This window comes from Amblyomma mixtum, chromosome 10 (genome assembly GCF_055824585.1).
Source record: "Amblyomma mixtum isolate Tamu chromosome 10, ASM5582458v1, whole genome shotgun sequence".
NCBI classification, from domain to species: domain Eukaryota; kingdom Metazoa; phylum Arthropoda; class Arachnida; order Ixodida; family Ixodidae; genus Amblyomma; species Amblyomma mixtum.
In genome coordinates this window covers 141,681,806-141,697,772 of record NC_143021.1, presented here as the reverse complement: position 1 = coordinate 141,697,772, position 15,967 = coordinate 141,681,806, and the positions used below count along the sequence as shown (strand labels likewise).

The 15,967-nt window shown below is 48.7% G+C and overlaps 1 pseudogene; it reads right to left on the bottom strand.

Annotated features, from left to right (window-relative positions):
- Positions 1-382: 382 nt before the first annotated feature.
- LOC149327124 (alpha-tocopherol transfer protein-like) overlaps positions 383-15,967 on the bottom strand; it is a 563,535-nt pseudogene continuing 547,950 nt past the window's right edge.

The following is a 15,967-nucleotide window of genomic DNA, read 5'->3' as shown; positions in this document are numbered from 1 at the left end:
CAGTCAACGACAAGATGCGCTAGGAGAGTAGATTTGCGCTGGAGCAGTGCTCCACTACTTTACGAAGATTGGGGGGCTTTATTTGCTCTAATCGCGTCCCATTTGGTTGGCTTCTACGTCGTGCTGACAATGGTCATGACCGAGTGGTGGCTCCCTGTGTTGCGAGCGGGCATTTCAGAATAGACAGACCGCTGCTGCCTTCATAAGGCAGAGTCGGCGGGACAAAGGACCGTCCCGAAATTCGGAGCTATGCCGAAGCAGAAAATGGCATTGGGCAAACACGGAACCTTGTCACCACTGCAAATACAGTTCATACGATTTAGAAAATTTCGGTTAGTTCTTTTTTAAGACTAAAGGAAAGGCTATAGTTTTTTTTTCATAGTTACAGAAAACTGAGCCCCTTTTCGATTTCGGCATCGGTAGCGAAGTCTCCATTGTTAGTCCTGACATAGCCGTAGCTGTTGTTTTCTCTGTACTCGTCGTCGTAGGCCTCCAGGTTACTCCACAAGCCATCAAAGTCGACAGGGGATGCATGGCCTCCGTATTCTTCTGGAAGTATTTTTGCCGGAATCTCCTTTTCCCCGAAGAGACGAAACTGCGTCGACAACGGCGAAACAGAATGGCCGGGCAAACAATTTGAAAAGCTTCAACAGCAAGAGCTTCCTTGGAACAAAATTTGTTATTTTTCTTTTACCGATACTTCATGACCTGGATAACTCGTCAGCATGTGTAGGACATAGAACTGTGTGTCTTAAAGGGTCTACCATCATTCAGGATCGAACAGAGAACTTCCGCTTCTCCCGCAATTATGTATAAAAAGAAATTGAAAAGTCCTATGCGAGTACACCCCTGAGCCCTTCTTCGTTAAGCCATGAAAGCACTGATGTGGCTCGTGTTCTGTCTTAAACAGCTATGCGCAATATACCACGTGTTTCAGGGAAGGCGATCAGTAATTTTCAAAATAGGGTTTTTGAGGTAAAGGGAAGCTATTTGCGGCATAGCAATTGCAGTGCTGACGGACGTCAGAAAACTGGCGAGTCATGTTAATTAGTAACGTTTTAATTGAATTTTGATAGTTAACCGATTAACTATTGTCGATAGGCGGCCGCTTGCATTTACTGATTAGTAGCCGACCGTTAGCAATATCCATATCCATTTTTAGTATTTCGAAAATGTGAATCTGCTTGTTGCTACGCGGCAAGATATCCTGGGTCTTCGGGGCGCGTGAAATCGAAACTACGGGACCGATGCGGGCCTACAGCCGCACCCACATGCTCGCGTCACTCAAGGGGCAGTCACGTGGCTTACTGTGTCCCGCCCGTCTACTGCTGTCTTGCTTTCTAAGCGAAGCTGAGTCACTGGCTGCCGCACTTGGCGAACGAGTCTCTTGGCCTGAATGGCCTGAATGCACGGCTTGCGGCTTGGTCTAGCTGCAGTGCAGAGCTGTTTGCGTCTTGCGATTTTTGTTTGTCTGTGTATCAGTTTTATCCTGCGCATTCCTACATACCAAGAGCATGAACTGGCAGCACCGACCGTTTTCCTAGGAGGGCTCCGGTAGGTGAAGTTCTTTTCTTTCCGGCATTTATAAAATGATGTAGCGCGCGTACTGTTCTTTTTTTTTTCATTTTTGCCGTGCAAGTAATTTTGAGCAATAAATGCAAGCTCAACGTAAGTTTTCCTTGCGCTGACACTTTAAACGCAGTAAATTATCTGCATATCTTTTAGCTTTCACACGACACTCCCCTTTTCTCGGGTCGAAAATTGATCGCTTGATAGTAACTCTTGCTCGAAACGTTTTTCTTGCGCCACCTGCCCTTCGTTGCCTTCGCTCTTTTTTCCCGTTTATCTTTGTATTTGTTAATAGTTTTTCACAGCCTTTGAAATTTGTTAAAGCCTCCGCCAAGATTGCTTAATAACTATAGCGTTCAAAACAACAGCATGAGCATGTAAGGGCATGATCAGGGTCAATTGGTTTTATGTTAAAATTAACGAGGCAGTGACTCGTTCGTATTCAACAAAACGTGAGTCAGAAACCGACACGTGTAAAGTCTTCTGTGCTGATGGCTTTTTCCAAGCGATCATTTGTAAAATAAAAAGAAAGAAAAAAAAGGACCTAACAGTACGCCGATATGAGTTCATGGATTCATTTTCCAACCTACGCAGGTCACCTTTACAAGGCTCAAGCGCAATAACATATGTTAGTGATATTTAGGCTGACGGTAATGGCGCTTGTGCCCTTAAAACCTTGTGCCCTTAAAAACGGTGTCCGACGTATTCGACAGTACAACCATGAGGAATGAAATTCTATCTACAAAAACGTATTTATTACACGGCAGGAAATTTCCGCGCATGGAAGCAAAAAAATGTGTGTGCCCCAGTCCGCAATTACGCTGTGTGTACTATCGCGACAGAAAGAGATGCGAATAACGCGACGCCTACGCTTTCGGCGCTTTGAATTTCCTTTCATGGCGCTTTTACCTGGGTGGTTAAAAAAAATTACGAGGAACTTTAGCGGCTAAAGGACAGAAAGGCGAAAGCCTGAGTGCTGCATTCTGCTACGCGATTGTTCACTTCACATTTTCTCGGTGCATTAATTAACTGCCAATTAATGACGCTTAAGCTTAGCTTTTAGAAGTGGAACGCGATGGTGGTGGTCGTGGAAAACATTTATGTACAGGTATAATACAGGAGGTTATGCATGAGGTGACCCAGAGGGGGCCAGCCCTTACAAATACTAGGTGGAGGTCCCTAGTTCGGGACCCCAGTGGCATCGGCCGCCGCCCAGGCTCGCCCGACCAAGGCCCGTTGGGCCTGCAGGTCAGAGCAGCCGAGCAGGGTCGCCTCCCAGTCCTCCCGGGTTGGGTTGGGGTGAGGAAGGATAGCAGGGTTGGAGGGGCAGGCCCACAACATGTGGTAGATGTCAGAAGACTTCTCCGCACAGTGCGGACAGCTGCCCGAGAAAGAAGGGTCGAAGTGTTTCAGAGCTGCCGGGCACAGCAAAGTATTAGTATACAGGCGGAGCAGAAGCCGCTCCTCCGCCTTTGACACACCTTTACACGGGCAGGGATAAAGACCATGGCCAGATTGATAGAGTAAAAGGATGTCTTTGAAGGTGTAAGCTGGAATAAATTCGAGTGCCTGATCGTCAGGGTCGGAGGGGAATGTCCGGTGAGAGAGCACGCGGGCGGCGGCGTCAGCTGCCTCATTTCCCTCAAGGCCCATATGAGCGGGAGCCCAAACAATACGCCGGTGCGCGGGGTCACCGGTGTAGACGCTGTTTTGAAGAATGCGGTAGGCTAGATACGGTACCCAGCCCTGCTCGACGTTCCGACATGCCCCTCGCGAGTCGGAAATAATTGTTTTTGAATTGGAATCAGATGCAGCCAACGCAATGGCGACCTCCTCCGCGTGTGTTATGTCACGGGCTCGGAAAGTAAGGCCGTTCACTGTTTTGGATTGGTGGATGACTGCGGCTGTGTACCATCCCGCGTGGCTGGGGCCGGAGGCATCCACGTAGAATACGCCGGGTTTCGATCCATAGTGGCGGGCCAGGGCTGCCGCTCGCGCCAGGCGCCGGCCATTATGGTCCTCACGGTTCATGTTCGCGGGAAGAGGGCGCACGTGGAGGGCGCATCTCCACTGGGATGGAATACGTACGCGCTCTTCCATGAGAGTGGTATTTTGGATGTGTAGTCGGGCAAGGAGGCGGCGACCCGACGATGTCTTCGAGAGACGTGTGTATTGGTTAGTCAAGTGGGCTTCCCGGAGCTCCCGAAATGTGTTCACCATGCCTAGCCCCAGGAGGCGCTTGTTGGAGGTGGTCACGGGGAGGCCGAGAGCCCGCTTAATAATTTTGCGGAGGATGGCTTCGAGTGAATCCTCGTCTTGCTTCCGCAGGTGGAGGTATGGAGTCGAATATAGAATTCGACTGGTTACAAATGCATGCGCCAGCCGCAAGGCGTCCTTACATCGTTACCCCCCGCGCTTGTTAGAAACCCGGCGGACCAAGCGGCCCACCTGGTCCCCCACCTGACGGAGTTTGGCCAATGTTGTTTCTGACCGTCTGTCTTGATGTATAAAGAGCCCCAGTACCCGGACTTCGATATTTTCAGGGATTGGACCTGTCTCGAGAGACAATGAAATTTTGGCTGTCCACTTTGGTGAGGGGCGTATGTGCACAAATTCAGACTTTTGGGTGGAGCATTGGAGGCCGCAGCGGCGAGCATAACGGTCCACTATGGTCGCCGCCTCCTGCAGGTTAGCCTCAATGTCTGCAAGGGAACCCTGCGTGGCCCACAGGGTGATTTCATCAGCATACAGCGCATGCTGCACACCGGCGACAGCGTCTAGCTGGGCCGGTAGGCGTATCATAGCCAAATTGAATAAGAGGGGAGAGAGCACCACGCCCAGGGGTGTACCCCGAGTTCCTAAATGAAAAGGGCCATGTTCTTTGTCCTGGATCCGAATGTAAGATTGTCTGTCGGTTAAAAATTGCTGAATGTGTTGAAAGGCATTTCTGCGGCAGTTAGTTTGAGAGAGGTGGGTGAGAATGATCTCGTGGGTAACGTTGTCGAATGCACCCTTCAAATCCAAGGCGAGTACGACCTTGTCATTGTGAGGGTATTCCACGGGGTCGAGGACAGCCCGATTGAGTTGTAGCAGGACATCTTGTGCAGATCTGTGTGGGCGAAACCAGAACATGGTGTCTGCGAAAAGGTGTTTGGATTCCATGAACTCGGACAACCTGTCAAGTACCATCGTCTCCATGAGTTTGCCCACACAGGAAGTCAGAGAGATGGGGCGGAGGTTGTCCGTGTTGATGGCCTTCCCAGCTTTAGGAATGAAGGTGACCAGGGCGGTCTTCCACTGGATGGGTAGTGGCACTTCCCCAAGCCAGATTGAGTTAATGTAATTCAATAAAGACAGGTATGCTGGGTCGGGGAGGTTAGCTAACAATTTGACTGTAATTTTTCCCGACCCGGAGCGGTGCCACGTTTCATTTTTGCCAGGGCCGCCCTCAGGTCATGGAGCTGGAACGGTTGATCCAGCTCAACGTTCTCAGAACCTGCATAAGAGTACGCCGGCCCGCGGGAGTCCTGGGTGGTGCACAAGTACTGGTCCCGGAGCTTGTGCGCTAATTGATTTGTGTTGCCCTGAAAGCTGTGTATTGCTCTTTGGAGGTGTTTTTGAGTTTCCGTGCGTGTTTGCGTTGGGTCAATTAGGGCGCGAAAGAGTCGCCATGTGTTCCGGCTGGACATTTGCCGCGCGGCCGTATTGCATCGGGCCACCCAGTTGGAGTCGGCGATTTGGGCCGCATACTCAGCCGCTCGTTGAGTGAGCTCGGCGATGCGAGCTTTAAGTTTCCGGTTGTGCTTCTGCCGGCGCCACCGACGGACGAGGCAATGCCGGGCCTCCCAGAGATGGAGCAGGTGGTTGTCCACGTCCGAGACCGCCTCTGAGAGCTGAATTTGAGTTTCGGAGGAGCGAAGGCCAGAGACCAATTGTTGTGACCAAGACTGGTAGCCCTGCTCATGTATGGGTGTGACATTGTTATAATTCTGCCTGAACTTGGTCCAATCTGGGAGTCGGGCTTGTGTTGTTGGTCGCGCGAAAGGAAGGGTCCTAATCGTAGTATTCAGGAGGCAGTGGTGGCTGCCGAGGGTTTCCTCGGTGTTGACCCAGTCTGCATATTGAATGTTGCGGGTGAAGTTCAAGTCCGGACATGTATCCCTAGTCACGGAGTTGCCTATACGAGTTGGGTGGACTGCGTCAGTGTGAAGAGTGAGGCCCAGCGTTGACACAAGCTCCGCCAACTTGCGTCCCCGCTTCTCTTCACGGTAGTAACCCCACATCCGAGCGGGAGCGTTGAAATCGCCCACAATCAGGAGGGGCTCCCGACCCGCAACTCTCAGTGCGCGGCTAAAGAGGTCCGCAAATGATACATTCGGCAATTTCGGATTGCAGTATACATAGAGTATGTGTAGCGGTGGGTCCTGTTTGCGGAGTGGGAGGAGGGTCACCATTACATAGGAGTATTCAAGTTGCATGTCTAAGTCGACCTGGTTGGGTGTATAATTTCTATGGACTAATAGACAAGACGAGGGATCCTGCTGGAACGTCGTATAATTTGTTAGTACGGCGCCTTTCCCTGGCTCTTGGAGGGCAACTACGGCAGGCAAATGCTGAAAGGTTGAAAGGAAAAGTCAGAGGTCGGCCCGATTGGAATGGGACCAGAGCCCCCGACAGTTCCATTGAGTAATCGTAATGGGGGAAGCCGATTTGGAAAGAGGGGAGCGCCTACACCGGTGGTGTCCCGCCATGATCAGATTTAGAGGTGAGAGGTGGAAGTGAGGTTGCCCCCGAGCCAGATACCAGGGGCTGAAGCTCAGCAACTGGAAGGGGGCAGCTGTCTTCATCATCGTCAAGGTCATTTACTCGGCGGGACAATCTGGAGGGCCGACCAGATACGTCCTTAAGAGGACCGGTTCTGCGAGAAAGGCGGGTGTTAGTCGCGACGTGTTGAGCGATCATAGAGGGAATGGCCTCCATGACTCTAGCGATGAGGCGTTCCATCGCAGTTTCCAACAGGGTGTCAAATTTGGCATTAAGACGGGCTTCGAGTTCGGCAAGGGAAGGTTCCAGAGCCGGCGCCACCACCGTCTCGCTCTCCATAGCGTCCGCGCCGGGGGTACTAGGGGGAGGGGGAGTTGTTTTAGCTTCTAAGGCTTCAATTTTGGCAAGTAGCATCTCGTTTTATGCCCGGAGAGAAGCTACAAGGTTGTGGAGCTCAGCGTCAGCCGCCGAGCGAGGGGGAGGGGAGAGGGGGTGGGAGGAGGAGGCAACCCTGCCTGAACCGCTCACCTGTTTGCCATTTTTGACGACGCTGGTCCAGGAACCGGCCGCGCCATTCTTGTCCTGAGAGCGGGCTTGCTTCTCCTGGCCGCCGTGTGGAGGCGGTGGTTGCACTGGACAGCTCTTGACGTCCTTCCCGCTAGTAGGCGTCTCTCGTTTTGAAGCATCGCTGCTTGGGTGACGTGGCTGCCTGCCCGTCCCGCTGGATTTCCCGCCCTTAGGGGCGGCTGGCTTGGTATGCCGATATTTAGCACTACAGTCCCGCGAGTTCGTGGCATGGCCACCACCACAAACCTCACATTTTGGCATACACTGGTGAGAGACCCGCACCCCCTCTTTTATGGGTGCCTGCTGTCCACACAGGCCACACTTGTCTTGTGTTGGGTTGGGGCAAGAGTCCGCCCGATGGCCGACAGTTCCACACAAACTGCAGGCCGGAATAGTGCGCAAATATTGGTGCACTGTGACAAACTCGTAGTTGTAGTGTACGTATCGAGGCCTCACCGTGCCAGCAAAAGCGAGCCGAGCCTTGTTTGAGGAGCCGAATTTGCGGATATCGAGTAAAGTGCCGCTCCTCCACTGCACGCAAGGTTGGAGAGACTCAGACGTCTCTTGGTTGGCCACCGTAATGACCCCATAGCAGACGTCCGCTTCGTGTTCTTTGAGATGGCCGGCGAGAGGCACATCTCCTATGGTCGATTTGATAGAAAAGTCGACTAGCAGACGGTCTGCGACGTGAGCTTTCCGGGTGCTGGCGCGGATCAAATTTTGTTCCTTGCTTAAAAGGAGGCTTAACTCGGCTGCCTGAGGCGCCCCGAGGAAAGCGCCGAACGCGGCACCGAGCTCGCCGTGTTGAAAGGCGTCCCGGATGGCCAACGATTTCCGGGGCTTGATCACGATGACAAAGTCGTTCTTTTGAAACTTTGGTAAAGGCTTGGGCCTCCACTTGGTCACTGGGTTGCGGCCCTTACGGCCGGAGTCCTTCGCCGCTTGCGAGGCGGGAGCTTGGTGGGTAGCATTTTCGGCGGTTGCCGAGGCGTCCGCCGCTATTTTGGCCTCTCGTCTGGAGCGACGCTCAAGTGGACGGAGGAGAGATTCATTGCGGATCGGGTCCGCGGGTGCCGATTTGGGTTCCACACTGACGGGAACGGTCGACCAAGACATGGCGTCCGGGTCATAACCGCGTTGAACGGGCGTCTCCGTCAACTTGCTGAAAGCAGGAGTTCCCTCGCAGCCGAACGCCGGCGCAGCCGTTAGGCTTAGCGTCGGCGTCGGAGGCGGAAAGGAAAACCCGCTTTAAAATTTGAAAACCTGGGCCCACCTGAATGAAATTGGTGTCCACGGATGCCGATCAGCTTGCCGAATCCAAAGTGAGCAAAATTGATGAGGTCCAACGACTTGAGTCGTGGCTCCTGTCAAAAAATGACGGAGCCGAAGCGCCACCCGTCTGACAGACGCGATACGCTGCCGCGTTCCTCTGGAACGCGACAGCGTGTTGTAGCGCTGCCACGGAGTCCATTGAACGCCATCACCCGTTTGGCGCGATGCCTTGCCCTTTGAACGTGACGCTTTTTGAGGAAAGGAAATGGAGCAGTAATTCTCTGTCATCTCGGTGGACACCTGAGCCGCACTGTACAGAAAGGGAGGAAGTGGAGTGAAAGAAGAAAGAGGGGCCGTAATGAAGAAAATGAAAATTGTATTTGAGGAAAGGAAATTACGCATTAACTGTCTCGCATATCTCAGTAGACACTAGTCGAAGATTGTATTTGACGAAAGAAAGTTGCGCAGTAACTGTCTCACATATTTCGGTGGACACCCGTCAAACTTCGCGCGTGGTGACATCACGACAATTTGGCCAATCTGAAACGTGGACAAATACGCCTTGCTCATCAGTAAATTGGTTTTTGAGGAAAGGAAATGCATCTGTCTCGCATGTCTCGGTGCACACCTGAACCTCGCCGTAACGGGAAGGGAGGAAGATGGGAGTGAACGAAGACACCGTATTCACTAGACGCACCTTTGTTCATTCCAAACCATCGAGCTGGCATGGCGGAGTGGCAGCGTGCTCGACTCGCACTCCGGGGACCGGGGTGCTCCATCCACGTGGCTGGCGCCGGAATGTCCGATAATGTGGCTTCCAGTGGCGGTGTCAGCCATTTTTTACCCCAACTGACCAAGCTGTTCTTGAATTTTGCGCTTCTCTGCCCTTTCTACCTGTAACTCTCTTTCTAGAGCATCCATACACAGCACTGGTTTGCTGTTCGCCTGTTCAGCACAGTCCAGGCGCGCACCTATTATGCAGCATTTGCACATAAAATCTACGCCTCCGGCCTCCTCCACCGATTCGAACCGCGAACGTCGTGGCGGAAATATCTCAATGGAGAAAACGCGTTGGCGTTGACAACATTGCTGGAGAAACGCGGCATTCGAGCACAGGCCGCCGTCGTAAATTAGGTGCGGTGAAATTGACGATGAACGTGTTGAAGACACGCATACTGTCTATCTGGGTCAGTGGACCACTCATTTGAGCTTTCAAGTACGTGGCGGTACTGTACACCTGCAAGAACTGTGCTTCCGCAGAAGTTTTTGTGCCTGGCAATGCTAAATCGCCCGCCATTTATAATTTATTTACTTATTTCACTTGGAACGAATGCAGAAACAGCACGAACCCACACACAGAGAGAAAAACGGAGAGAGAAAAAATTGAAGGAGTTCGGGGTACTCCCGTTAGTCCCTTCACGACGGCACTGCACTCAAGTGTTTATGTTCCTAAGGCACTGGCAGCCCGGCCGGTGGCGATGGTCTGCACGGACGGGTCCTCGGAGCGCAGTATGGTCTCCCAGTCCTCCCAGGTCTTATATCGCAAGACCCTGCAGCATTGCAAGACGCCAAGGTTTATACTTTGGAATAATGCTTTCGCAGTATATAATAGCTCCACCAAAAAATTCCGTCCTCCTTCATTATCCGCGCACATGGTGTGGCTCGCAAGTTTGTTTTCATAAGGAATTTTCTCCGGGCCTCTGACTCCACCCCCAATATAAACTCGAACAAATGATTTTGAATAAGCTGGCTTAAAAGAATTTTTATTCGAATGTGTTTTTAATGAATAAAATGCACTAATCAGATAATTGTGAATGGCGCCCTGTTTTGGTCGCAACAGCTGACATCATTAATGATCAGATCTGCTTCAGAGAGAAAACCATTCCCAGAGATTTCTCTACAAATATCATTAAAAAAGATTGTTCGGTTAATTCTTCTGACCGAAGGGAGATGTTTGCTATCTTGGAATTAAAAGAATGAATAAAAAGTAATGAACACCCTTATTTTTTCAGGTACAAAAATTTGACTGGTCGCGTCCGAAAAGAAGCAGCTCACTTTTTTTTAATTTCAGTATATTTCTATTTTTAGAATACATAGCTTATGGACGCACACATAAATAAAAGTTTTCCTGATTTTGATCTACGACATGAGGGCCGGATATCGATCGGGTTGAATGCGAAAAGTGCTGTGCGCTGAATGTTTGCGGTTCTTCGTGTACGCTATAGGGTCGAAGTCAATCAGGAGTAGGCTATCAAGGCATTCTTGAAACACCTTAGTCCTTCTTTGAATTAAAAAAAAAACAAATTCTTCCAGAACTGGAGGTAGTGCGATAGGAGGCAACACCGGCGGAGGTGCACTGCACGCAATTCCACATTCGCATTGTTTTTATTTTTGTGCACCTACAGTTTTTGTCAGGAAATTACCACACCGTCGGTCATGGAATAAATCAAGCCAATTAACATTTTGTAAGCGACGGCGGTACCATGCCACTGCAGAAAGAGCAAAGCTAGATTGTTTTGTTTCTTACTGGTCGCCTAGCAACAAGTTCGTGAGGGGCATGACTTGGGCGAATGGCTTCCCTGCTGAACTTTCTCCTTTGCTGAGGTTTATCGCGCATTACTGCCTCCCATGAAGTTCAACGGGTAACTCGCGTCTAGGCTCTGCTGTCGATGAAATCAGGTATACATTGGCGTGAATTGGCTGCGAGAGCAGAACTGATCTCTTTTTAAGGAGTGAACTCATTACCACCGAAGTCTCTGCTTCCAATGTTGTATATCTGCACTTGAATGCTCAGCCCAGTGTGCATCACTCCCGAGTGGGCGCAATGCAGCCACAAAGGTTTGGCCTTCCAGACGCGCGCGCAGGTCGCCACGTTGTCACAGCAAGACGTACTCCACGAGAGATACTTTTTCTACTAATTGATATAAGCTTAGTCTATAGTTTCACGTCTTGTATAAAATATATTGATGTGCACCTAGCACGTGAGTTGGGTGCAGAATACCTTTAAAGTTTTGTAGTATACGCTAGGCATTCCTGCGGAAGGTTCCGAAAGACATGACTAATTATTGTCTGAGGAAATTTCTGTGGATTTACGTATTTATTCCCCACTCCCTCCTGTTTTACTGGTCCTCTTCTGAGCTATGCCCTCCCAGGATTGATATCACGGAAGTTTCGCGTGGATTCCCGGTTAGACCCGTCCTCCTTTATTTCTCGTCAGATACAGAAAGGCTTTACCAAACAGCGAAGCAGCTTCCCGTTGCGGTTAAGTTTCTGAAAGCTACAACTTCACAGGTATATTTTGAATTTAAAGATCAGTACGAAGGGATTTGTAGCAGGTTGTGGTCATTTATCAAAAACGCGTCTACTGCTTAGAATTCAGGGAAGGAAAATCTTTATACCGTTTTTCAGCAGTAAACCAGATATGACTAATATAGACTTTTATGACCTAATATTCACGGAGGTGAGACATCGGTGGGTGATCGACACTGATCTCAACAGTGAGCTATATGAATATTTAAATTCTCCCCTCTGCGAAGTTATCAGCGTTAGTGAAAGCGACATTAACGTTCATGAACACCGCTACCAAAGGTGTAAGAATTACCGGAGAGTGAGTGAGTCTGAGGTCTTTTATCGCAATTCGGCAAGCATAACCAGGTTCCCAAGACGAGAGACGATCCGCGCTGTAAAGGCAATTTATGGCAAGGTGCATGGAGACGTTAAGAAAATATCTGAAGCTTTGGCTTTGATTGAAGGATACGGAAGCCTGAACAATACCTTGAACATAGAGAAAATGGGGCTTTGGCGAGATTTCAAATACAAGGTTATTGATTTAGTCCTCGTTCCTACTGGTAACCGCATTTTATCAAGTGGAGACGTTTACCCATACGCGCAATATTCCCCTGTTCCGCTGTGCTTCTTCAGCAGGCGTAGGGTAAAGAACAGGATCACCTTTATGGATACCTCGACATCATGCGCCTACTTATGCTTCGCTTTAGTTGAAGCCGCGTGTACAATAGGCGTCTTTTCATTTACCCGCTGTCACCTGCTTTTTGGAACGCAACGAACCTTCCACGCGGGAAGCTGTTTGTTGCTGCTTTCATGCGCACTTCTGGGAAGGAGTCCTCCGACGTCTGCGGCTGACTCTTTAATACATCGACGCCTGGCAACTGCTTTCTGGGCCCTAGGCATGCTCGTTCTCAACAATAACATACAGTCCAGCATTACAGCCACCCGAAGCGTTCCGATTGTTTCAGGCAGTGTGAAATCCTTCCGGGCAATTCAGTCTCGAATGAAGGCAGGCTACACTTGGCCTTGCTTGTGCATGCACTGGATTGGGTTCAATAAAGAAGAATTCGAAGATAATAATCTGAAGGATTTCTTTCAAGTCATTTTTAAGGCTATACATCAGTGCATTAGCAGTTGCACCTATGAAACCGAGATGTCCGTGTGCTACAAGAAGGTATGGGAGAGTTTATGTGTCGCATTTTTGACGTGTAACGAGGAGGAAGTGCGTGCGGCTGCGCAGTGGAATTTGGCTCCGGGCGATAATTTCACCACAGGGCATCAAGTACCAGCTATGCATGTTTTGAACCCACTGTGGTAAGTACTTCTCCTTGTCTAGTTGTGCCCTCGTATCTGCTGCTCGAGCAAGCGGCAGGGTTTACTGTCGGTGGAGCATGTCAATCTATTTTTCCAAATTCATTTAGCACCCTACGAAGGGGCCGACGCAGCCATACATAAGAAGTCAGCTGTTTTCTCCCTATGACTGGCCATTCCTAACGGGACGATGGGCTTCACACTGCAGGAAATAAAATCGTAAATTTCTGCCTAATTTAGAGACAACAAATGAAGCCGTTATGAATGCAGCATAGGAATTCAAACGCAAGAACTGTGTGAATCATTCGTGACCAGAATTTCTGTTACTGCGAATTGAAATGGTTTCTCTATACTTTGCTCCTATCAATATTTGTCGTCATTTTCCTGACAGAGAGCAACACCGCCACCTACTGCTTGCTATCGCTGAACATGGACTAGCTGTTCCTCATTGTATCACGTCCATGCCGCAGGAAGCAGGCAACAACGATGAGCATGAACTGTTTGTCTTCTACTTTGTATTGTATGTGCTCGGCTGCGCATTATCAGCTGCAGCTCTTGCTGGACAACGCCTATCGAGATCTTCATGCCGAGAATCATTGCATAGCCTCTACACCGAAACAGAGAAGTAAATAATAATCAGTTTATTCTGCCCTCCCGTACTTAATTTGTTTTTTCACGGGAACCACGCGCCATATTTACGCACCATTGTTTATCAATTTGACATAAAAACATTTATCGTTCCCATATTACAGAAGCGTATACTGGCGTTGGATACTGTCCATCACACATGTTGCGCAGCGCTTCCTTTTCAACTATTTTCCAGCTACGCCAAGCCTGCACTTGCTGTGACCCTGCGTTCAAAAGTGCACCGGAGTTCACGTCGTAGGTGTAGTAACCTGTAATTATGTCACGAACGCATATTATACTGCTTGAAATAACCACACTGCACAGGAGATACAAGCTGCGTGTTGTGTCCTCCGTCATTGAGTTTCGATTTAGGTAAGAAACAGCTGCCACCTGAAAATCATTCTGAATTCCATCTTCTGGCTGTTCGTGTTAAAAATAATCAGCAATAAAAGCATCCCAAACAGAGGACCTTTGCCTTTTTACCAAAAGAGTTTGTGCTGAAAATAAAGAAACTTTTGGAACTGTAAACTCCTACACGTGCTTCTAAAGGGTGCGTCTAAAGGGGAGCTGAGTATATTGCAAGATCAAAACTTTACACAGCCGGGCTCAAACTTTGCTTTATTTATTATCGTAATCGTCTTCAAAATGTTTAGTTTGCTTTACTTAATGCAGGCATTTACTGGGATAATCAGTTTTTCACTGTGACAGCGCATGTTTTTTTTTCTTAATTTTACAGGTGCAAACGGATTTTTAAACTAATAATCGTTCTTTTTAAAAGCTAGAGCATACAAAGGGGGCACTATGACGCAGGATAAAGAAAAAATACCTTGCACATGTTGGCACGCAACTAAGGGCTTAAGTGCTCACAACCTGCAACCAACAGCCTGCGACGCTGCAGTCTGCGACGATTCAAATAATTTTCAGTGACAGCTGGCAGTATTCGTATGAAAAAAAAAAATTGGAGGCGCAGAAGCTTCCTCCCTTTCGGCGGATGCCTCAGCCCCGGGTTTCGATAAATAAGCAGCAGCTAGGAAAAATAATGTGAGAGACAAGCGCTCTTGTTGCAGAGTAAGGCTCCTGCGACCACCCAGTTTTTATTACATCCTGGCAGTGGAATTTGCAAAAACATTGCAGCACAAGTTTATATGGATGGTCATAGTTGTTCGCTGCTGACCAAGTAGCAATGAAAATAATCATAGAATTAGACACGAAAAAGAGTAACTACGTGTTGTTATTAACGTTTGGAATCAACACACCTTGCCCTTTCTAAAGTATCTCAAGCTGCGTATGCATCTGTGTTGTTAGTTTCAAAACATAAGTGGAATTTTATGCTTTTGTTCACCATAAGAAGACAGAAAAAATAATTGATCTTTATATTCTTTATGCCAGTTTTTGTTACTTGTTTATCGCTATGTACAGAGGGCAAAACACATGCCTATAACGACCGAACTGTATGTTGCGCAGGTCCCGTAGCTGCTGCGACCGGGAAGGCAAAACATTGCGATGAAATCCTACGTGTTTAGCTGCACATGGTTGCATCCAGACCATTTTTAACCAAATGTTATCGCTAGATATTGCGTGTTCAGCCCGAAACACGCCCAGAACGTGTTCGAGACAAGCTTTTCGCCCTCTGTACCTGGAATTGTAAGTGTTTTTCTCGTACAAGCTTTTGCAACTCCGCATACAATTAAACACCCTTCAAGTTTCTTGAAAAAAAAAAAAAGGTTGTCATCATTACGTGAAGGATAGCTTTGAGGCACAAGCGATTGTCGGATGGGGAACAAAAATAATCAGCTGCTGTATACTAAAACTTCAGCGTTTATATGAGATCCTCTGCGACACATGCTTTTGAATAATTTAACAAAGGCGACCAGGAGACAACACGAAAATGCTGTCTCCTGCACCATGCAAGTTATCAAGATTCTTCCCTATCTTCCCTAAAAAGAAAAAGAGCCAAAAATGCAGATAATGACGAACTGGGCCATTCAAGAAAGGCGCAACTGGCACTGTGCACAAAGTTTATTTGCCACACAGCAGTTCCTGTATTGGTCAATGTGGATTGGTTTTTGAAAGAGAGAGCGAGAGAGCTGACGTTTCTCTTGTAAACAAGGTAACTGGAGAAAAACACGAACAACACAAACAGAAGTGGAAGGGACGCGGACAGACTGACAACTGAATTTTTTTGTATGAAGGTGGTAAAAGAAAATTTTACAGTCTGTCTTCTGGTGAGTATTCCCACGTTCAAAAGCATAGTTGTGCGTGCAAAAAAAAAGACTGGAGAAGTTGCGCCTTCCGCTTCTCGAGAAGACAAAAATTTTTTACAGGCACAGTGATGCCGAACCTGAGAGTTGTTCGAGGCCTATACTATGAAGAAAAAAAAACTATACGTGTGTCCTAGCGATCATTCCGTCGAACTTCCAGATTGTGAAGCGCAATTTCTAGGCGCGAGGATGTGACCTCAACTACTTGGCAGCGATGACCACGTGGTTTTTTTTGTTTTCACCCATCGATCTTTCATCGAATAAAATTCAGTTCTGAGTGCGCGTGTTCTCGGCACTTCTGTTTCGGTTGT